The sequence below is a fragment of the Dendrobates tinctorius genome, unplaced genomic scaffold (genome assembly GCF_039654945.1).
Source record: "Dendrobates tinctorius isolate UK_male_01 unplaced genomic scaffold, ASM3965494v1 ptg000014l, whole genome shotgun sequence".
NCBI lineage: Eukaryota > Metazoa > Chordata > Amphibia > Anura > Dendrobatidae > Dendrobates > Dendrobates tinctorius.
The window spans coordinates 31,371,760-31,397,500 of NW_027361682.1; the positions used below are offsets into that span (position 1 = coordinate 31,371,760).

The following is a 25,741-nucleotide window of genomic DNA, read 5'->3' on the forward strand; positions in this document are numbered from 1 at the left end:
ACCCCTTAGAAATAAAAATAAAATAAAAATGAAAAATGTAAAAATAAATAAAATATGAAAATATAAAACGAATAATAATTACAAATTCCTATTACACCCCTATAGTCTGATGGCATTTCAAAATCAGAAACAATAACACAATAAAAAGAAATGTAGTTTTGCTTTTTCGGTTGTTGTTTTTTTTACATATGAATATAGCTTTAATTATAATTAATACATTTTTTCACACATATGTATGGCCTACTGATGCCAACAAACGAGAAAAAAACAAAAACTAAAAACTATATTTTAGAAAATAATAATCTAATGCAGTAAAAATCAACACTAGTTTTTGTTTTATTTTTATAGTAAAATTACAAGTCTAAAATGAATAACAAGGGTTAAGAAAAAAATTATGGTAAGAAATAGATACAAGAACTAAAAATTGATGTCAATTTACTGAACGCTTCACGGATTAGAAACCAAAGGCCAGGAGGTCTAAAAGGTTTGGAGAAAATGTAAAAGTTTAAATGAGAATTTTATTTTTAAACCAAAAAGCCCCAATACTTCCAACCCAGCATAGACATAGTTAAACATCACATCCCTGAAGAATTATGGAAAAAGGTTTGGAAATGAGGCAAAAGTGAAATGTCCCAGTGGGGAATTTTATCTATGTTTAAGCTGAATCTTCCAATTATAAGAAAGCTACAAGAAGACGGCCACCTCTGACCCATTCATGATATGGACTGCAATTATTAGTTTAAACGTAATCCACATTAACGATACTAATTATTGCAATAATTACAGGAGCACGGATATGTGAAGGGGGTCGGTGGGTGTTATTTGCAGCTGGAAACTGAGATCTTGCATGAATATCGAGCATTAACTTTGTACATGCTGGAAAGAGATGTTTATAACAATGAAATGTATTCATATTGACAAACACAACTAATCGGGACTCGATCTTCTTCATATTATCCTTAGATATTATTCCCAGTGTATACATCCCAATATTGTAACATTTCCTAATAACACCACATGTCCAGTTAAATCCACATTTTCCATTACAGCTTTGGCAGAAGACACATAAAGACTACCTTGCTTCTGAAACTCAGGGCATCTGCTTAATCTCAACTTTTGAAATTCCCATGAAGAAGTTTTCCATCATTGACCATTTCTAACACAAAAGAACACCTAAAAATTGCAATCACCAAGGCTGTCCCCACTTCGCATAAATGATCTGTCACATAATTAGCTACCCCCTGACAAAGCTTGATGCGAAACTTTGAGTTAATACATACTCCAGTAAAACAAATTATCTCTGAAATTATCACTGTGTACACCTTATGCTATATTTTACTGCATTATTACAATATATTTTTTACACATACATTTTATTTTTTTTAAACCTTTTGATAAATGTTATTGTACTCAGTATTTTATGTCTACTTGTTCTGTGACTTGCATATAGTAATATAAATGTGAGGTATGATTGTTATTTGGGATTTTTTTTATACCCTTAGAATGATGTATCTTAAAAGTAATTTTTTATTATCCCTATTAATAATTGAGTTCTGCGCGTCTCTTACACAGGTATCAGATAATTTGATTGTCGACTATAAAGGGAACGGTCAAACAATGGAGATGGTGGAAGATTGATCAGGTTATTGATAAAGCATTTCCCCCATATACAAGTAAAAAATCATCCCAACGTGCCAATTTTGGCCACACAGCCTCATGATCTAAAAGTGGTCTCGTGACTTTTCCCCCAAACAGATGATGTTATGGAAAAGCATGTTGAATTTCAACTCCCAATCTTTTTTTTTTCTGGGAAAATGTCACCACCAGAGGTGGGACAAAGCTCTTACCAATAGATTAGGGGTTGGGAGGAAAAGTGGTTGGCAAGTCAAGAATTTCGCCAACAGATATTGAAGATGTATGGGCATCTTTAGTGGTGGAAAGATAAAGAACAAAAAAACAAGTCAACCAAGAGGTTAGTAGATAGTGGTAGAACCTTCTAGAAGTGATCAGAAATGTTGATTATTGACTAATGCTGAAAGCCCATGTCAGGTGATCAGCTGATCATGGGTCCAAAGTCAATCTAGAGGTAAAACCTTCACGCTGCCATATAAATTTCGATATCTATAGTAGGCATGCCAAAAATGGAAAGTATGGACACCATGATTGATTGGTTCTAGAACCTGGAGACACGGATCAAGTTGTTATTTCTTCTAAATATTCATAGATCTCATAATATTTATCAAGATACAAATTCTCTATGTGTACTGGATTACACAAAGTCATTTGAAAATAAAAAAAAAAACATTCAATTACACATGACACATTTGACCATGGTGACAAGACAAGTTAGATTTTTTTTTTTCCTTTCTATTCTTCCCAGGATGAAAAAAGGAGTGGGGGGAAGGTTTGCTGTCACTGAATGTACAAATATTAGTTTTAGGCTTGAGTCACACAGTATTTTGGCATATTTTTCATGATTTTTATTTTTTATGGTTTTTATTTTTTGAATCAGATGCTACTATAGCATTTTGGGCAGGTTTTTTTTTTCTTCTTCAAAATGAACCAAACTGGATATTTTTTTTAGGTTTATTTTTTATTTTTGTTTATTTTACATAGATTTCAAATGAAAAAAAAAAAATCAGAATTTTGCAAAATAAAAACCCTGCACCGAAAAGAAATGCTGAAGTTTATGAAGAGAAAAAAAAAACGAGACAAAAGATTGCCTTAGGCTCCTAATATACAGATAAAGTGCTGAGATTTCTTCCTACATTTAAAGATTTCATTTTTTATGGATAGCTCTCAAAAAATTAAATAAAAAAAAAACAGGTTAAAATTATCAAAATCAAAATCGGCACCATCCCGGTATCTGCCACAGAAAACAGATACGGTACTTCTTAATAAATGTGTTGTGATATGAGATTGATCCCACCCTTGTTCCCTCAAGAAGAAGCGGTAACAACAACCATACACAAGACAAGCTTAGAATTTCTTAGAAGAGAAAATGTACAGTCTGGCAGTATTAAACTTGAATACACGGATATGGTACTCCATTGGGGATTCCGCCTGGAGGGGAGGGTGTCACCATATTGGCTATAAAACCAAGATACTTAGGGAGTAGTTTAGGAACACAGCGTCGATGGTATATGATTACATCGCTGCCATTTTGGATCACAGTTGGCCACATTTTTTAGACTTCCCATTGAAGAACACAATAGTCCACCTTTCTAGGGTCCAAAAATGTCATATTGAAGGTACCAAAAGATAACATTCAGTTACACAGTAAACAGAGATAAGAGACTAAAGGTTTAGTGTCCCTTTAAGCTTAGGCCTTGGCGGACTTCCCAGGACTCTTTACCTAGCGGTGCCCCACATAGATAAATATATTGACTTTTTACTAGACGTGATTTATTGTTTTCAGGAGGCCATTTTAGTTCATCTATCCTGGTTAAATATCTATAAATTCAGTGGACCTAGTTTTGCGTTAATAGAAAGAGGTCCCCCATTTAAAAAGGGAGCACAAAAGAGACTTGGAGGACTCGATACATCCAAACATTGTAAGAACAGCCTATTCATTTCAGTGGGAACTGTGTAATGCTGCATTTCTCCTGCTGGGGCGCTGCAGGAAAATTAAACACTTGCTACCGGCCAAAGAATACAGGAGATTGCTGTGTGCAAAAGCAGAGAGACAACCAGAGCATACAAATAGAGGAGCCCATTTATATCAATAGAACCTCCAAGAGTTGATAACCCCCTTTAAAAGCAGACTGACCTAACATTGATTAGTAGAAGGAAAAAATAATATATTCATAAAACTAAAAATCACCACTTATCAGTAGCCAGTGAGTAAAAATGGAAAAAAATACATTTTTCGGAACAGAATGTCATTGAATAGGGCCACATAGTGGTCAGTTCATCATCATAGCGAAAATCTATGTAATTGTATCAGGATCCACCATATGTTGACCATTGAAACCGATCGATGATCAACTTGTTGGATAAATTTGAGCAATAAGAAAGCACATTTTGACCAATCAGATTGGCGATCAATGGTTTTCAAACCAGATTTATCATTCCTTAAAAAAAATTAAAAAATCTGTTCTACTAGATTCCTACAGGCAAGCTTTATATAGAGCCAAACAATGGAAGCCGTATCCACATCACCGCCCACATAGACAGGACTGATAGGACACGTAGTGTTCTTCATTGATCATAATGGATAAATGTATCCCACGAGGCCAGCACGGTTAGAAAGAACTAGCATGGATGCAGTAAATCTAAAATTCATTAAAAATAAATAAATTTAAATATTTTAGCATCTACCGAAATTCAATATATCTGCAATTTAAAAAAAAAAAAAAAAGAAAAAGGAACACTCCACCAGTATCAAATATATCAAGATGTATGTAGATTTGTGGATATAGAATTCTTATAATTGGCCCCGAATCTAAAACCAAGGTGTTTTTCTATATTACTGCATAAAATATAGCATGTTCATAAAATAAAAATAAAAAAAAATCTAAAAATTCTGTTATAGAATATTTTGTATTAAAAGAAAAAAAAAAAAAAACAGGCCTTGAGTACTAAAAATATTTTAAAAATGTGTAAAAAAGTGACCCAACATTAAATATGTTAAGCTAAAAATTAAATAAATATGCAGTCTGACGAGGTGTAATAAACATTACACAGGCATAAGAAAAAAAAAAATAGTGAATACCTATAAACATGACACATATATAATCACATTCCATTCCCATGTTCAATCACTAATCTCACATCCTTACAAGATGACACCGGGACAACAGTGAACATGGACACAATGACAGCCCAAACCAAGTGCTCAAATAATACAAAACTGATGAGTGAATGGAAAATATTGTATACATTACATGGTGTTGTCCTGTTTCCAAGCTCCCTTCTTATTTATGTGCCATTTGTCCATTAGTGCCCACTTGTCAGGGGATACAGAACAATTACTGCCCTGTTTCTATGCAATATTTCAGCAGGCTGCCTCCATAGCCCAGTCCTGCACCTCTCCTTCCTTCCAGCCTGCCTGACTGTGGGACTGCTCCAAAATGCACTTCTGGGACATATCCAGCTGTTTCCAATACTCATTTTTATAATCTTACCACTTACATCATTGCAAGAGCAATGGGAAAATATATAAGAGAGGATGACCTTTGTATTTAGAACGACAAAACACTATATATAGATGCAACCAATAAATATAACATAAAAACAAACAAAATATTATATATATATATATATTTTTTTTTTTAAAACAAATTGGATCATAATCAACATTATCCTGGAATATTTGAAAAATAACATTCAGGACATTTTTTTTCAGGTTTTATTATTATTTTCAAGACTAATTAAAAGGGCATTATCAATCCTCTGAATACATATTTTCTCAATTTTTTTCCAATTTTTTTGTATTTTATTACTTTGATAATTTTTCGGGATTTATTTTTACAACTATATTGCTATTTATATGTTATATCTACACACACACATAAAATCTTTTAATGAGTTATAATTCAATTTTTAATTTAAATATATATTAAAATTAAAATATAAAAAATTAAACTATAAGTATTGCATATAATATATATATATATATATATATATACACACACAGTATATAATCTAAAAAAAAAACAAAGTAAATATAAAAATCAACCTATAACTCATTAACAGATTTTCCTAACATGTGTAAACCAATGATGAAATTAACTGACCACCTAAAGCTGACACCTCACAAAAATGGAGGCTTCATATTAACCCTACTTATGCTAAAGCTGCTGTCAACTAATAACAACCCTACATATATTGGTATGGTAACCATACCCCAGCACTGCAGTCACTTCATATCAATGAAAGCCATTTTTACCCCCTTACTTTTCGTATCTAGGGGATAAAACAAGGCTGTGGATTAATGGAATCAGCTAAGACAAAGCTTTATTCACAGCTGGATGGGGGAATCAGTGCAGTAGTGATGGCAGTGAATAGATTGACCAGATTTGCCTTGCATGACATTTTTTTTTATATTACATACATATAAGATATTTTCTATATTTACAGCAGGCTGACTGTACACATATATCAGGAGGTGAGCAGGGTAGGAGACTACCAGACAATAGAAGACCAAGCAATGACAGGAGTTGTACAGTGATTATTCATTGTTATCAGCACAGGGACCAGAAGACATCATAGCACAGTATAGAAGAAGTCATCAAAAAAGACACATAGGTCCAGCACACCAGCTCTAGAGAGACCTGGCACTAGCAGGAAAGAAAAAAAAAACTATCTGAGGACAGCACTCAGTCCACACCTTCCTATAGAAGACCAAGATGTATTGTGGCTTGGTCTGTGAGTTACATTAATAATACTGATTATTACCTGCTAGATCACAGGGTCCACCTAGATCAAGGGCAAAAAAAGAAGGAAAGGATGGGGAGGGGTGTCTTTGTAATTGTGCAAGTTGATCTAAAGTGACACTTCCCTGTCAGTGAGAATGTAATCTCTGTAGGATCCTCAAACTGCATTGTATTAATATTTAATAGTGCACAGTAGAAATAAGGAGAGTATGTCTCCCATAAACCAGGATTGTCAATGCAAAATAACACATAGATGCTGTGTGAAGATACATAGACACGAACAGGCTGCGCTAGGAAGAAAGGAGGACTGTGGAGTGAGGATATTATATTATTATAGTACAGAGATTATTACATGGTGTCTGCACCATTATATGGAGACATAGTATCATGGATTATCATTTGGATGTGTAGTTTAGGTGTATACATAGTGGGAGGTTAGATTGTAATGTATTTGTGTGTGGTTATTATATTAGGATATCTATAGGTTTGTACCATTATAGCAGTGTGGGTTTTGTATTATATGATGGATATATATTAAATTGTGTATTTATTATAGTGTGAGTGTACTAGAATACACACCCATGAAAATGTCATTATGTATATGTTTCCCTCATAGGGCATTTATTATAGTATATAAAACATTCAGATATAATATAAATGATCACCTATTATCATATATACATATAATACACTTATAATGTGCATACTAGAGCACACACTTCTTAATATAATACACAATGATACATTCAGACATACTAAATATACACAATCCAGAATCATAAAATAATGAGCCACCACTACATATTTGCATGCATGTCATGGTAGACACATACACTACGCTTTATATGTAATAAATAATTATATGTAATGAGATTTATCTATATCTCTAGTTATATATATATATATATATATATATATATATATATATACACACACACACATATACACAGGGACATCACATGTGCAAACATGTTTCACACATGCATACACATACACACAAACGCATATATACATATTGAGCACATATCATACAATGAGGACCCTATGTCTACACTAATACAGGTATTATCTGACAAAGTATGTGTACTATGAAGCAATATGTATATTGTAGGACAGCGTGACTATGTATTTACTATTATAAATGAGGATGTGATTATATATACATATTTTACACAGATACAAATAAGTACATGCATTGCTAACACTATGTATGTTATATAGTACTGTGGTCATATATTCAATATACATACTCATGTGCGGTATAGTAGGGTTAGCAATGCATGTACTTATTTGACTTATTTGTATCTGTGTAAAATTATATATATATATATATATATATATATATTTTACACAGATCACAGATACAAATAAGTACATGCATTGTTAACACTACTATACCCCACATGAGTATGTATATTGAATATATGAACACACGTACTATATAACATACATTGCTATACTACACACATGTACTATAACATACATTGTAGTCATCAGAATATATAAGCTACACACTATTGAATAATACAAATATTATGTTATACAGAAATACACACATAATGCTTTACATGCAATACCCAAACAGTATCACACTATATATACACTGACATTACACAAAGAATAATACCCCCCACACTGTTCTATATAAATACACACACATACACCCGCTTTACCATAAGGTTCATACATTCTAAAAAAACAAAAAACTACACACTATACAAAGACATCACAATATAAAAGCCACACCCTATTTTATATACATAGTGCACATAAAGAATTCTATATATCCATATACTTAAAAACATGATAAGTCGCACTATTCTACTGTACATACCAAACCAATCACCATCCACATAAATATTGTCTTAAGTACAACTTGGGATTAAAAAGAAAAAATGAAAGAAGAAAAAAAAAACAAAGAAAATAGTTTCACCCTTTTGTTTTACAAAAGGATTTTCCTCCACCCCTCCTTGGTCTGAAATCTTAATCTATTGTGTTCTTGCTGTTTTCCTTAAAATCCCCTGCTTTGCAATTACTGAGTATTGAAAGATCAGCTCCCCCCCACTCCCACCCCCTTCCTTGCAAGCATATCATGGCTGAGGCTCTCCCAGCAGTCAACCGCTTCCAGGAAAAAAAAGCAAAAAAAGAAAAATCTGTCTGCTAAAGACAGTATAAAAGGGGTAATACAATAATAAGAAGTACTCTACAATAGTGGATGAGTAATATAAAGATATAGAAAATTCTGATAGATAGATAGATAGATAGATAGATAGATAGATAGATAGATAGATAGATAGATAGATGCTCATACAAATAGGTTAGATCCGCAGAGAGTACCTAAATTTGCAGTGACACCAAAAAGTAGACATTCCTGCTTGCTTTCAGATGTGGATTGAGATGGTGCCAGGTTCCCTTCATTTGCAGATTAATTCTTGACTGATGAAGAAACTAGTCCCATGTAACATTGGTGCGTTTGGATTTTATTTTAGTCTACAGGTCCAAGAGCAGATGGGCAAATAATATCAAGCATGAATGTTTTTTGGGAAGAAAAAATAAAAAATTTAAAGAAATTAAAGATGCATTTCTGTGTAGTGTAAAAGATCCAAATGGAGGTTTTTCCTTCAGGCCAGAGTAGATTGAGACACTGCAGCCGTCCACTGCCGAATAGAAAAATGACATGGGTGGACCAGAAGCTGTATCCTTAAGAATATCCAAAATCCAGGGTTCTTGCAGAATTCCAACCCTTGACCACAAGGATCTCTCCTTTCCCTTGCAGGACTTTATCAATAACACATCATTGATCCCTCTGAATCCATCCTTTGTGAGGAGTCCGACGGCAGGAGACTAAAAACAAAAAAAAACAGAAACCAGTCCTCAAAAATATCCCTAGAACCCTTAGTCCATGGGTGCCATAGGAAATCAACAGAACACATCAGCATCCATTATCGAAAGCAGTCCATGTGCCAAAAAGGTAGAATTAGATATTATTGTTATATTAGAACCCAAATTTACAACCACGAAAAAAAAATCTCAAAGCAATACTATAAAGAATATAAAGAAGAAACACACCACTATGGATTATTTTATATCTTGGTTGTTTTCATTCGTTTTGCATTGTAGAAGTTAGTATAGGAATTGCACAAGGAGATTTAAACAATTGGGGAAGGGGGGGGAGAGTAGGTTACCTTTGTGAAGGGGAGGGAGGCAGAACCCTATTTAAATTAACCTAAGCCTAAACTACTACAGATAAAATGATGTAAAAAAGGCAGAATGAATATGGTTCATTGAGAAATACTAAGGTATAATATATATATAAATAAATTGGGGGGGGGGGGGACACGCCCCCATCCTGCCTTTACCCTAGTGCTATTGTGGCCGTGCCATATATTTAGCTCTGTTTATTCTCAGGGACACATAGAATGGAAACAGGGATTTAAAACAAACAAAAAAAAAAAAGACACGGAAAAAAAACTATATCCAATTGATTAGAGATAAAAAAAAAATAAAAGAAATTAGGTAAACAACGGGTTAATGTTTATAAAGAAAAAAAACCGTCAACGTTCTAAAATGGAACGTTGGGATTATAAACAAAAACATCAACGCTCCGCTGACGGGGGGCCTGAAGACGGTCACATATATATAGAACGGCCAGAAATGGATGGATTTTAGCGTCAGCGCTCAATATTCCGCCCGATCGGCGCTCTGTTAACCCTTGCTATTCCATTTACAGAGGCACTTAGCGTCATTCTAGGCATAAACGAAAAATGAGGTTTGCTTTTATTCCTTTTATTCTGTACAAGAATCCTTCCCATGCGATCAAATTGTATTCATCACCTTTTTATTATGGTATAATGTAATATATGACGAGAGCATGTGCAATATGATCGATTCCAGTTTAGATCATGAGATCTTCCATGATTGCTACAACATTCATGTGTACACTTTTTAGTGTTTTTTTTCGGTTTTTTTTTAAATGTGTCTAAATAGGAAATTATTTCTTATCGATGGCAATCTCTGGAGGAATGGTTTTATTATATATATATATATATATATATATATATATATATATATATATATCTTGGATTTTTCTAAATAGGAAATACTTTCTTATTGATGGCAATCTTTGGAGATACGGTGGGATTTTTTTTTATTTATATATGTTTTGGAATGTAGCAAAAATCTAAATTATTATTTCTCATCGAAGGCAATCTCTGGAGGAATGGTTTTTGTATGTATGTTTTTGTATTTTTTTTTACTTTTTCTAAATAGGAAATTATTTCCTTGTCGATGACAATCTAGTCGGGAGAGAGTACTAGTGACATCGCGTCCTTCTAGTAAGGGGGAATATATGGAAGATTGGATCGATTAGGAATATTTTTGCTTATAAAATCTATTTTTTCCGTTCGGATATTTGTTCAGGTCTCGTCCTGTGGCACGGTGCGATCGCTGCCATCTGGAGATCGGGGAATAATATTCGTTTTTCAGACACGATCTGATTTTTTTTTTTAGACTGATAATAAATATGTAATTTGTTTTATTTTGTAACGTGGAGGTTGCAGTGTGGCTGATCGGGCAGGATGATCGCAGCGATCTGGGGTGCGGGAAGGAAGGAGTGGGTACTTACTGTGGGTGCAGTGGGTGCAGGGGCAGGCGGCTGGGCGCAGTGCTCTCCCCGGGTTCTGCATGCAGTGACTGGACTGGGTGCTTCCGGCCTGAGCCTCTCTGCAGCGCCCCCTCCCCTCTCTGAAGCAGCCCCCCTCTCTCGCATACTAATGAGCTGCTGCCAATCTCATTGGCCGATGGAGAAGGAACTCGTGCAGTTCTCCTGGCGTAAACAGGCGGCGCTATTGGATAATGCAGGGAATAGGAGCTGCCAATCAAGCACTTGGGGCGGGAGCTGCCAATCAAAGGTGGAAAAAGGGGGGGGATCAGAGCTGCCAATCATGGGTCTTGAGGGGGCAGGTCTGGCTGGTAGCACAAAGGCGCCTAATTCAAGCATGGGGGAGTGTGCAAAGGATGGGGGGAGGGGAGCAGAGGGGAAAGGGTCAGGGGAAGGGGTTATGTGGGGGTGAGGATCAAAAGAGAAAAAAAAGCAGGAAACTTTAATAAGTGCTACTCAAATGGATGAGTGTCACTCAACAGGAGCCAGGCTCCCTCACGGGCACTGGAGGGTTAACCCACCGCGCATAACCCTGAGCCGGGAGATCAGAGGGGTCAGCAACCGGGCTCTGATGGAGCGAGGTCAAATGGGTGACATGTAGAATCGCTCACCGTGATAATGAATGGGTTAAGAATGGCAGGAGGGATGTAGTATCACAAGTCCCAGGAGACCTAGGGCAGAGGAGGAAATCCAGCTACCAGGAGACTTCTAGGAGGGTCAGTGGGGAGGACTGGGATCTACCTGGAGAGCCATGGCAGCACTACAACTCCCAGCAGTGGGAGAAGAGGACTACTCCTGGGTTACAGTCATTCTGGAACCTTGACTTTCAACGAACTACAACAACCAGGATAAACTGTCAGAGTAACTGGCTGGGAGTTAACTCCTAGGTGACCGGTGGAATGTGAAATTACAAGTAACAGAACAATTATGGAGAACAGGTGAGGGGCAGTAAGCTTTAGGAATAATGCAAGATGCTCAGTCTGCTGGGACTAGTAGTCCTTCTGCAATTATAAAGGGTCCTATATCTGTCTGTGGGAAGGTTCAGGGCTATTAGCCTTTGGGATTATTAGCAGGGGGGGGGGGATTATTAGGATTTTGCTACCCTTCTCCAGTGACAGACTGAGGTGTTTATTGATACATGTCAGTGTGGATTAGGGAATCAGAGCTGCAGATTATAGACCCTGGGGATTCCCAGGCAGGAGGGGATGGCTGCAGGATTCAATTATGTCCATGGAAGAGGCAAAGCTGGGACCCCTCTACACTCTGCGGGGGGGGGGGGGGACCTCTACACTCTGGGGACCCCTCTACACTCTGGGGGCCATCTACAATCTGCGGGGGGGGGGAGTGGACCCTCTACAAGCTGGGGGGCCCATCTACAATCTGGGGGGGCCATCTACAATCTGCGGGGGGGGGGAGTGGACCCTCTACAAGCTGGGGACCCCTCTACACTCTGGGGAACCCCTCTACACTCTGTGTGTGTGTGTGTGTGTGTGGGCTCTACAAGCTGGGGACCCCTCTACACTCTGTGGGGGTGGGAGTCGTGGGACCCTCTACAAGCTGGGGACCCCTCTACACTATGGGGGGACCCTATATACTCTAGGGGGCCCCCTCTACACTCTGTGGGGGTGGGAGTCGTGGGACCCTCTACAAGCTGGGGACCCCTCTACACTATGGGGGACCCTATTTACTCTAGGGGGCCCCCTCTACACTCTGGGGGCCTAAAAAAGACATAGAAATTTCTAACCCACAGTCACAGGTATTAAATGAGGGGCCTTTCAGTGGAGGAGGGGAATGAGCTCTCCATTCACTCCCAAGCAAAGTGGTTGATGGAACTACAACTTCAAGAATGTCAGTCATCAATTGCTGGAATTTGTAGTTCCACAACATGTGAGGAATCAGGGTTTTTTGTCAGGGCATGCTGGGAGTTTTAGTTTGACAGATACTGGGGAAAAAAATATTTAAAATGTCTCTATAGAGAATGATCTCTTCTTGATTGCAAAAGAAAAAAAAATCAGGGTAAATTCCTAGAGAAAAGAAAAGTTTCCGGCAGATGAAGAGTTACTGCCCAGTCTGCATTTTCTCCCCCCCCTTTTTTTCTCTTCTTTTATCCAGCCCCCTTCCCCCGCCCCTTCCAGACGTCTATGATTGGCTGGCCCGTTGCCAGCCAGCTGTCAATCACCGATTGTAAACAAGGCGCTGATTGGCTGCTGGCCAGTCCGCACTGGGCTGCCTGAAAAAAGCAATTACTGGGCCTGGCAGTTTCCAGACTCCCCCAGCAGTTCGATGAAAGGAGATAAGCTGGAGCCGGTTTCAAGGCGCCTCTCCATAGGCAGACCCCCATGGCCCCAGAGCCAAGAAGAGAGCAAAGTGTGAGGGCTTCAAAGGGAAACGATGCATTTACTATTAGAGAAGACTAAAAATAATGCAGGGCAGCACAGGGGGGTTTGTGTGGATCTCTTATGCATAGAAAGCATGGGGAGAGCACTTTACAATGAAGGGTGTAGAATGGGGGAGGGGGGCTGCACCCCCTTCCTCAAATTAAGTGTGCACTGGACTACCATGGCATATACAGAAGCCAAAGCAAGGACTATGGATGCTTTCCTGCTCCCAGAGAAGAATCCTAGAGGATCAGGAGTCTCCCATTCAGGTATGGGGTGAGGGAGTGGGGGGCTACTGTAGGTAGACATTAGGGGGGGGGCCGAGTGCTTAATTCTCTCTGGTTCCCCCTGGGGTGGGATTGAGAGGTTATAGCTGCATAGTAAAAAGGGGCTAGAGATGTGCTGGAGACTAGTGACATCTTCTATGTCTAGTGTTACACTGTCTGGAATTGTGGCACTCCAGCTTGTGGAGTGACTAGAGAACAGACCTTCTGCAAGGGGTTAATCTTGGCAGGGAGAGGGGAAGAGGAGGGGGGGCTGTGCACAAGCCTTGTAAACTGTGTGAAGAAATGATGACTTTTGTAATGATGTAATAAGTGAAAATATACAGATACATTGTGTCATTTCAATAAAGGATATAAAAACAGATGAAACAAAAACCCCTTTTGCTTTATTTTCTCGCGCAGCCTTGATGGGGGGGGGGGGGGGCACTTACATTTCTGCTGTTCAGAGAACATCTGGGAACAAAGGACTAGAAAGAGGCCATTAGAATGTTGGGTTATGTGGCAGCAAGGTCTGATCCAATGTAATAAACCTGGTGTATAGCATGGAGGCTGGATACAGCTAGTACCGCCAGACCTATGCGGGCGCAAATAATATGGCTGCAACCGGGCCCTGGAGCCTAGGGGCCCCCAAAGTCCATTGTGCCTATAGAAAAAGAACAATGCTATTAAAGACTTGCAGTCATTGGAGCCCCAACGTTACACAACTGGATATGGGGCGTTCCATATAGAATGAGCAGAGCGCGCTTTATACACACTTGTGGTCAGCAATATTTTGATTTTATTATAAAAAAACCCATTATCTTCAGATATAAGTGGCTGTGTGACAGTGCGCTTCATTGGAATATTTTAATAGCATAAGTACATGCAATCATTTCAAAGGAGAACTAGACACCCAATAATTTATTTCTATAGCGCCAACATATTCCGCAGCACTTTACATTTTAGAGTGTATATGAACATGGTTAGATTCCTCGATATTTGATAGCACAAACTTTGGTTACAATTTTTTATTTATTATTTTTCTACGCTGTAGCCCCCTGTGAGAGTCTTGCACCTGTCCGCTGTGACTCCTGAATGTTTCCAGGTTCCTTTTCCCAATAGCAGAATTCACGTCTATATAAAGATTTTCTATTGGCCCAAGGTCAGGACTGATTACAGACCTGTAGAAAAATAGTCCTTTTTTTTGCCATTTCCTTCCAATTTGTGTACTTTTTTTCTACTATAAAGCCCCTCTAGAGATTTTGTTTTTTAATACTAGGCAGCACATTTTGCTTTTTCAATGCTTTTGATAATTTTCTGATTATTATTTCACCTTCTAAGATTTGTAAGGTCCCTCGTCCCAAGGGCAGTAATGCAGATCCCTCAACATTATGGTTGCTCCACAGTTTTTCGGTGTAGGTAAATGTTTCTTGGTGGGCTTCATTTCATTACCTATAAACCTAACTCTGGTTGAGCTCTAGTTTGGGTTCATCTGTCCATAGAACATTTTCCCAGAAGGATTGTGGTCTTTGTAATTTTTGGCAAAGTTTATTCACTTTTTTATTATTTTCCATTTAAGCAGTAAGGGTCTTTGGCCTTCGCTCCTCAAGCCTTATTTTGCCCCTTCTGCATTGTATTGTATTTGTTGAAACTTATTCCTAATGTCTGAAGTTCTTTGGATTTTTTTACATGGTTCTGCCATATCTAGGGCAGCACGGTGGCTCAGTGACTAGCACTGCTGCATTGCAGAGATGGGGTCCTGGGTTCGTATCCCACCAAGGACAACATCTGTGAGGAGTTTCTACATTTTGTGTGGTTTTCCTCCAGGTACTCCCACACAAGAGACATACTGATTGGGGATTTAGATTGTGAGCCCCAATGGGGACAGTGATGATAATGTATGTAAAACGCTGCGAAATATGATGGTGCTATATAAGCAAAGCATAACAAATTGTGACCAACCTTCGTAGGGTTCTTCCATCAATTTTGCTCTTACCAAGGTTCTAGACTGTTTCATTATTAGAAACTTATTGACAACATTTTGAACTGTCGATGCCGGGATGCCAGAGTCTTTGGAGATTGCCTTACATTCATTAGACTGCTTGTGCTAGGTGATAATAGCATTTATCATGTCTTTGCCATTGTAAGTAAGAAACTGGGAATAAAAGTATGGGAGCCACCATTTGTAGGCTTATTAAAGTGATGACAAAGTGTGGACAGGTGAGTCGAATTTATTTAGTTTAATCATAGACTAGGGTGATTTAGGCCTTTGTTTCAAACTCGACATTGTGTGCCATTGTCTCTTGCATTTTTTGTTTCTTTTTTTTTGCATTAAATATAAATTATATATTCTCCATCCAAGCTGTTTTATGAACACTTTATTTCAGGAGATATTTTACGTGGCCCACTTAATATTCAGGGGTGCCACTAATATAGACCAATATAATACATCACACTAAATGACCACTTTATTATAGAACCTTGCCCTCCATGACTGGAAGTGTCCTGCATGGATATTAGACAAGTGAGCAAGTTCTTCATGGATCAAACCAGACACCTCATCTACAAACTGGGTCAGAAAACTGGGTGCGGAATAAGTTTGATGAACAGGTATCAACAAAAGTGCAGTCGAATTCAACGCCGATGTCAAACGAATGTGTCAGCACGGAAGGGCTACAACGGTACATGATCACTTCCATTGCTGTAAGAGTCCAAGAGAAAAAAAGGAAAAATTCCAGTGTTCAAAAAAAAAAAGCAAAAGTTGAATTAAGCGGTGGTGGAAAACCAAGCTCGGTCAGATGAATTCAGATTTCGGTGGCACCGTGCTGAAGGGAGGGTCACTGGTATAAGCAGTAGGAATCAATAAGCCATTCCAGTCACCTCTCCGGGCTGGTTGGCTTAAGGTAATAATGTGGGGAATGTTTTCTTGGCAAATCTTGGGTCCTCCAATACCTCTGGATGAAGTTTGAAACAATAGGGCTTACGTAAGCATTATGCGGGCCGAGGTCACCTCTTCATGGCAGATGTTTACCCCATGGCAGAAGAACAGTGCCCCACGCCACATGGGTCATATAGTCAGGGACTGGTTCCAGGAACACTCCTGGGGGTTTCCCTTACTTCCCCAGTCTTTCCAGTCCACAGATCTTAATCCTATAGACCAGGGTTCCCCAACTCCAGTCCTCAAGGCCCACCAACTGATCATGTTTTCAGGATTTCCTTAGTATTGCTCAGGTGATAATTGCTTCACCTGTGCAATACAAAGGAAATCCTGAAAACATGATCTGTTGGAGGGCCTTGAGGACTGGAGTTGGGGAACCCTGCTATAGAGCACCCATGTCAAACTCTGGCCCAAAGGGGATTACGGTAACTTTGGCCTTCCCCACCGTTTGTGATTCTTAGATCTATTAATTATAATGTATTTTGTTCTGGGGACAACCCCTTTAAGTTTAAAAGGTTCATCGTTATATTTGATGATAAGGAAAAACTTCAATTGTAGACTTTAATAACTATCAAGGTCGTCCCGCGACTTTGTCCAAGTTTTTAATCTTGGCCTTGTGTGTATTTGAGTTTGACATCCCTGCTATAAAGTATCTTTGGGACAAGGAAGATGAAGCCGCTCAGTCATTCTTTAGCTTCATCCAATTATCCTGTCCACATGGGCCTACACCATTCCAGCTTTTGGGAAGCTACAACTCCCAGCATTCCCGATACCCCGAAAGCAGAACGGCCTGTGGCTACATTAGTGATCGTAGCTTCACAACACCTAGTGGATTCTAAGCCATGACAAATTTACTGAATTGTAAAGCGCTGTGGAATATGTTGGCGCTATAGAAATAAAATTATTATTAAATGACCAATGGTTCAAAGTGGTATTAAGAGGAAGGGGCCAGTGTGATAATATTGTATAAAATCCTGACTTGTCTCGGTCATGGTTTAGACCCAATAACATAGAATATAATGTTGGATAATATTTTATTAATATTTCTATGGCCTTCCAGGTCAGTATATTACATATGATTATATATATATGAGCGACAATGCTATATATGTGGTTCGTGGCGCTTACAATGTGTATTAAACCTTTGTCTTTTAAACCTGTCTATTTGTAATTTAGTTTTTTACATTTTTTTTATTAGTTTTATATTCATTTTTATTGTATTTAATTTTGATTTATATTTTATGTCTAATCCACATCTACTTCTTAATATTCAGCAATGCTGCTTTCAGAATGACCTAATGTTTATATTTATATAATTATAATTAATCTACTCATTTATGGCACATATAATATGACAAGGATATAAATTTTTTTAAAAAAGTTCTAAGGATAAAAAAAAACTGTACGGAATGTACAAATACATCATGGAAAAGTAAGAAAAACAATTCTAAAGTACAAAGTAGATAAAACGAATATTTTAAAATCGCTTATTGGTTGCATAATTCCATATTTAATAGAATTTTACCCCAAGAGCTGGTCCTGGGCAAGGTATATAATGGGGGGCACCCACAGTGTACAGGTTGGTCTCCTTCTGCACCCCTGACACCCCTCCTTGCTGAAACATGCCCTGGCGGAGAAGTGCCGCTCTGGAGGTATTGACAGCTCGACTTGGACTCGATTTTTATTTTTGAGTGTTTTAACTAAATGTCGTAAATCTCAGAGTCCATCTTCTTCTCAACGGGTTAATGTGATTTATCTCCAAATACCGCTGACATTTATGAGAATTAAGGCCAAGGCAGTTGCAGTTGAACAACTTTGGTAAAGTTGGGGATTATTAAAGAGAAGAACATAATCCCCTGTTTGCATGTTCTGTGTAGTCAGGGGGGAGTAGGGTACTCTCTATACACACACAGCAAAAAATGGATGTATAGGACTACAGTCTTCAACATAGAAATTACACAGCCCGGAAGGAAAAGTCATGGAATTATGGAAATCACAGGACGGAAACATGTTACGGATATACAGATGATGAAAAGATGGACACAATTTTCAAAACTTCCATTTATTCAGTCTGGAATATGAGCCCCACGTGCATAAACCTGGGCACTTAGAGCCTCAGCTACTAACAATGAGGTTATTAATGGTCATTGAGGAAGGTTCTGCAGCGCTAAATGCACTTGGGCAAATCATCAAGATCCACTGCTGGCAGCTCTTTTGCCATCACTGACCAATGACGTTACAGATGTGCTCAATGGGAGAAAAGTCCGGCGACACTTGAGGCCATGGTAGCAGGTTTAGGCCATGCAGGCTGCACACAGTAGCACAAATAGCATGAGGCCTGGCATTGTCTTTTAAGAGAAAGGGCCCGATCACTGCTTCCATGGCCCAATCAATGTAACGCCTTCCTGTTAGTGGACCTGAATTGAAGACTAGAGGGGTCTGGCTGCTGTACATGATACCACCCCACACCATAGTCCTGGGTGTAGGACTGGTATGATATTTCTTCATGAAAGCCTCTTTATGGTATTGCCCACATAGTCTCCAGGCCAATATCTGGCTATCAATGCATCCAAGACAAAAGTAGGACTGGTCACTGTAGAGCCTGCGTCTTGATCTACACCATGATAACCTTTGGGATTGCTGGCATGTGGTCAATGGAGAACCTGTAGCTGGACATCTGGCTCGTAGCCCAAGGTCGTGCATATGCCTTAAGATGATTTGTGTAGACACTGTGTGATGCCTTTAGTTTAGCATGTGATGTCCAAGGTCAGTTTCAGAATGGATCGATCTTCGAACCAATGGTACGGACATTTTTCCAAAGCATCTCAGGAGTTGTATTGCATGTTGCTATTGTGAACAGCCGGTGTGGCCTAAATGTGCTACCATGGCCTGTAGCATCTCTGGACTCGAACCCCATCAAGCACATCTGGGACATCACTGGTTGGCAATTGTACAGGCAGCTGCCAGCAGTGGATCTTGATGATTTTCCCAAGTGTATTTCTCAGACGACCATTAATAGCCTCATTGAAAGCAGCTGAGGCTGTAAGTGCTGGGTTTCTGCCTGTGGCGCTAATACTCCATACTGGATAAATCTAAGTGTTTTGAAAATGTTGTTTCCAGTTTTCCATCATTTGCAGATCAGTAACCTGTCTCCATTCGGTGACTTCCATAATTCCACCACTTTTCCTTCTTGGTGGTGCAGTTGAGGAATTGCGGAGAATATATAACACATATCCCATGAATGGCTCCCATATATGTAGGGAGGTGTAGGCTTCTACATCCATATATGTTTACAAGGGTTGGATGTAAGCGATAATATTTGTAATAGCGAGACAGATATACAGATAATATGAGAGATTATTAGAGATATCTGGGTATAGGTTATATACATATCAGATGGAGTATTCAATAAAACATATTTCCCCTTTTCACATGTAAAGTGCCATGGAATAAATGGCGCTATATAAATCCATAATAATAATAATATTGGCATTTCAGAATGCATGGAAGAACAACTCAGCCTTGTGGGGCACTAGGGTATTAACCCTTCAAGAAGGAGGCATATTAGGGAAATGTGTTGTGTGAACATACAGCTATAATTGCACCCAACACTATAAAGTCTCCTGGGACCCAGTTGCTCCAGGAGTGAATGAAGGGTACCATGTCCATGGTCCTGCTGGAGGAAAGATCCTTCAACCCCATTCATCAATGACTCCTTTGTTAACTATTTACCCTTGAGAAGGATGGATGAGAGTTTGGGGAGTTCTACTGCAAAAAACATCCGCCTGTTTGTGCATCAGTAATGACATATATCATATTTTCCATACTACATGAGGGAACCTCCCTTCCAAGCCATTGTGCCCCTGAGTCCAAGCTGCTTCCTGACAGTGCACTTCTCTGGGGGGCTGTGGGGGGCTGGACACAGGGCTATCAGCCTGGCATCCTGTCCATTGTGCTGACTGCACTGCATAGAATGGCCAGGAATCCACCACTGGCCTGTGACACTTCCCTTCCACTCACACAACAGATGATGCAGCTGTGGGTAAATATTTATTCTCTTCAGCTGAGCAGGCAACCCACCACCCACAATCTGGAGGCATCCCACCCTTAGATTAACCCTGAAGTGGCCAGGATCCTGCCATGATAGCATATGACATTATCTGTCTATCCATCCCATATCTATCTATCTAGTGTAATGCTAGAATTACAACAGTGTGTCAATCATTTATTCTGCTTTCTTATAAATCTGCCTTTAATCTTATTTGCTAAAAGATGAGAAACACTTTCCAGGGTAACACTTCCTGCAGAAAGGGGTGTAAAACCTCAAAAGCAAAAATTCACAGGTAGCTAATCTATAAGTATAGCCACAATCCTATGGTCCACTGCATGGGATAGATAGATAGATAGATAGATAGATAGATAGATAGATAGATAGATAGATAGATAGATAGATAGATATGGGATAGATAGATAATACGGACATATATATGGATTTTCCAAGATGGCAGTGTGGTGTCAGTGCTGTCTCATATCTACCTATCGATACATCTATACTGCCATATACAGTTAAAAAAATGGATCCATTCTTATTTCGTTTTAGAGCCCCATTGATTCCATGGTGCTGGACATGTACTATTTATTTGTTTATTTATTTCTGAAATATACATTAATATGGAATAGCAGGAGACTTTGACACGCCATTGCCATGTGCTGTCGGTTCTCTCTCCATCCTTCTATGAGACCACCATTGCAGCTTCACATCTGGGTTTCATCTCCTCGGTTTATTTTATGATGGAGCATTCTGGGGGCCACATGTAAACGTTGTTTTTAGGATGCGATGCCTTAAATAAATGGACAAGAAAAAAACAAGGTGTACCTGGATAGTGGTGGGCTGTTACATGACTCCAGTCAGTGAGTGCGATTAGGAAAACCCTGACAGCGAGCAGAGAAATGGACATTATCGGTTTAACTCCTGAGTGTCCGGCTGAGGAGAAGGAATGGTAAGATAATACATCAAAGTATTCAGGAGCGTAGATAGATGCATACACATTCTCCAGACTTACATTTCTTGAACATAGTGGAATCTATCCCATATCTCTCTCTCTATCTATCCCATACCTATCTGTCCCATATCTATCCATCTATCTATCCCATATCTATCCATCCCATATCTATCTATCCATCCATCCCATATCTATCTATCTATCTATCTATCCCATACCTATCTATCTATCCCATATCTATCTGTCCCATATCTATCTATCCCATATCTATCTGAAGGAGTTTGGGCCAAACTTGTGTGAAATGATCAATCTTTACTAAAATTATTTATGGATATACAAATGGATAATGAAAATATGTGAAAAATGTATGAAACATATAGATTGCATATATAATATATCGAAATTATATATACCGATACATAGATTAATATTAGATAGATATGAAATAGATAACATAATAGATGTCGCATATAGATAGATAAATGAAAAGAGCAGCAAAGATTGATATCAGATCGATAGCTGCACCGAGAGATGTGAAAGTTATTGATAGATAGAATGCAGCCAGGTAATGGCCAGTCCTGTACCCAGCTCATAGTGGCCCCTCATGGATTTCAGGAGATAGGGTGACCACACACTGCAAGTCTACTCCTCTATGGAGACAGTCTACAGATCTCCTGTAGTGCTTGTGTCTAAGATACTGATAAGGGGTTAAAGTGGAAAAGTGCCATTGTCTGTGCATCAAGGAATCCCAATATTCCTGTTCTCCACCCCCATTATAACACACAGCCCCTCTCCAGGGGGAAAACCTCAAATTCTGACATAAAATCCCTAATACACTGATACTGTCAGGGCTCTTGCATGGTGGCCCCCGCCCAGTGCTTCCATGTAATGCCACATCACACCCCAGATCTGGAGCAGGGCATCCCTGGGGTCTCTGGCAGAGGATGGAGGCGCTACCCCAGGAGTGTGGGAGACCCCCAAACTGGCTACATCACTTCATCTAGCTTTGTGGTTTTATAGGGTTAGCAGTGTGCGGGAGGCTAATGTGTCTGACCCTATAGATAGATAGATAGATAGATTCCAATAATAGAAGCCGATGATAGTAGGATTGATGCTGTTTCACAACACAGAATGATATATCAAAATATCATGCATCACATTTTCCAACATGTGCGCCCACTATATACATATGTAGATCTGTATATGGATGGATCTCTACTCATTTATTGTGACACTATTAGATGGTGCCTGTAGGATTCCAGCTCAAGAAAAATGAGAACTACCAAAAGATGAATACAGCTTTGTTATACGTGTGTGTGTATGTATGTATGTATGTATGTATGTATGTATGTATGTGTGTGTGTGTGTATGTGTGTGTGTGTGTATAGTATATATATACACACACACCTATATACACACACACCTATATATATATATATATATATATATATATATATACACATACACTGTATATATAAAATCACAATTCCTATAATTAGGAATGTTTCCATGTATTGTTCTATTGATATCCTCATATCTTTCGGTCTTGATTTTTCCTGTAAATGGCTCATATCCGTCTCTGCTCTATCGATCTACTTATTTCATGCTCTTTATCCACTACCTATATGTTCAATACCGTTCATATCCGTGTACCCATCTGACTTTGGATATATATCCGTTTATTTAGATATCTCTCATACCAGTTTGTGCTTTAATTAGGAAAATGTGGAAGGAATGTGAGGATCTGATCATCCCAACTTCTTCCCCTGGGCCATTCATTTGCTGTCCTACTTATTCCCCCCTATGACCCCTATTTCCTAACTACTTGGTGCCCACCAGGGTCTGATCGTCTGTCCTCTGGTTGGAGGGGCAGTACCCTCAGAGACCCCCAAACACCACTGCCTGTACACAATCCTGAAATCACAGGGGAGAGAGGAAAACACAAAAGCTGAATCAGCTCTTTAATCAGGGAAGTGTCAGGAGGACGTTTATTATGGCCCCTTCCCCTCCCCTCCCCCATTGCCCAATTTCCTCCTCTAAAAGCAATTGGTAAAATGTGCTCAGTGGACACCGGGCAGCAGTGACACCTCGGTCATATTGTCCCCACCATTCAGGACAATCACAGATGTGTGGAGTGTTAATGACCCCAATCAGATCCGGGTACAGCCCCAAACAATATGGGCTCAATGACCCACTTCCCCAATAAATGCCCTCCATGATCCCAGGTATGGGCGCCGGATCATTCCTCTTCTCTTTCTTACACCCATCCCTGATTAATATTAGAGGTAGGTACTGCCATCTTATCTGCAGGGTCATTGGGGCCCCACACACCCCTATGGGGGCACACAATATCGCCAATCCGGGCGCCTGTCACTTCAAATATTACACATTGATCCCTAGATTGTAGCAGATTTTATAATATGCAGCATTCATCAGATTACTGAATTATGTAATCCTACGACCACCAGCTGAGGGGGGGTCTCCACTTCGTGCGACCACCAGCCAGCTCTGCCCTGGACCCTCCACATCGTGGAGCAGCGCCTATAGGGGGATCCGAGGCATCGCCTGCTCTCTAGATAATAATGTCTCCTCTGCTGTCAGGCCAGGCAGCTTTACAGGGGAAATGAGACAAGAAATGGATTTCTGACAGAAAAGGAAGAATCTTCTAGGAGTACAGAGGCTGCAAGTATACACTGTGCTAATGGAGGCGTAGATATCCCTATAGAAAGCTGGGGGGAAGGAGATGGTCAGAAATAGAAAAGGAAATAATCTCGAAATATCAGGAAATATATTTATATTAGATATACATTCAGATATCAGTATATATAGATTTAAATAGAGATAGTATATGCACACATAATTAGAATATACTATATATACACACACTATTGAATATATATATATTTATTCAGTAATAACAAAAACCGTATCCAACATTGTATCTAATTATCCATCACTCATCCTCAGGATTAAATGCAAATATAAAGTTAAGCATTGTAAAAGTAGAATGAACAAATTTCATTTTCCTTTCTCTACATTTGTGTAACATATCTATATTTTTTAGATATTAAAAGCACTACATGTGTGTGTATATATATATATATATATATATATATTTAATTGGATGGCTAGATGCACATACATAAATGGAGGTGTGTATCTATTTAATACACAAATATACATGTGGGATAATTGATAGCATTAGTCCTCTATATTACTGTTACTGTACCTTCACATAATTCTACTGTATTGCACCATCTCAATGTGAAGCTGTTGAATTTTATTTTTTTCCTTTTTTCAACATCTATGCCATCTTTATACATGTCTACCTAGTCAATGCCAATTACAAATGTAGTTACAATGATGGAATTGATATATTAAATGCAAGAAATAGATATCAGATAGATAAATATGGGATAGATACGGGATAGATAGATAGATAGATATGGGATAGATAGATAGATAGATAAATATGGGATAGATAGATAGATAGATATGGGATAGATAGATAGATAGATAGATAGATAGATAGATAGAGGCGGTACATTGCACCTCCAGGTCCCCCTATGTGCTGGGCCCCCTTGCAGGGATGGGAGCCCCCTCCTCTCTTTAGCACAGTTTACTTAATTCCTTGTTAAATGTAGATCCTAATTTGTGCCTAAATACAGGCAGTGTGTTCACACACGTCTCTGCGCTGGGTTGTGTGAGGTGATCACAATGGAGCCCCCATCTGTTTTGCATTATACTTTCCTTTCATTTAGCTTGTGCTGCTAATATGGAAATTATTAATAATACAGTTATAATGGCCAATAACAATAATCAGCGCATTCAGCAGGTAATTGAGAAGTCAGGGTGGCTGGCAGGGATGAGGGGGTGCAGGAGTGATGGGAGAGAGGGGCAGAGGACAAAGTACAGCTCCCCAATATATGGGAATACCCCCCCCCCCATGCAGGCTGGAGATGTGGGGCTGGGGTAGCATGAAGCAGTTGTTGCATGTCACAGGAGCATGTTGTGATACACAGGTAATTAGTGAGGGGAGGCAGCAGACTGCACCCCCAGATCCAGACAGCCAGTGACTGATCAGTGCAGACTGCTTGTACCAGCCATGTACATCACAGGAAC

General features: G+C 39.0%; 1 protein-coding gene across 7 annotated transcripts in view; it reads right to left on the reverse strand.

Annotated features, from left to right (window-relative positions):
* BAHCC1 (BAH domain and coiled-coil containing 1) overlaps positions 1–25,741 on the reverse strand; it is a 125,184-nt gene that overhangs the window by 94,045 nt on the left and 5,398 nt on the right. For 2 of the 7 annotated variants that reach the window (XM_073560596.1, XM_073560590.1), the window contains exons 1-2: positions 11,002–12,156; positions 8,715–9,221 (exon numbers count right to left, since the gene is read on the reverse strand). The exons of 1 other annotated variant lie outside the window; for it this stretch is intronic. The gene's annotated coding sequence lies outside the window, so the exon portion shown is untranslated. Of the gene's footprint in view, positions 1–8,714; positions 9,222–11,001; positions 12,158–25,741 lie in introns of those variants that run through there. 4 more of the 7 variants (XM_073560594.1, XM_073560593.1, XM_073560597.1 and 1 more) reach the window with 3 other exon arrangements.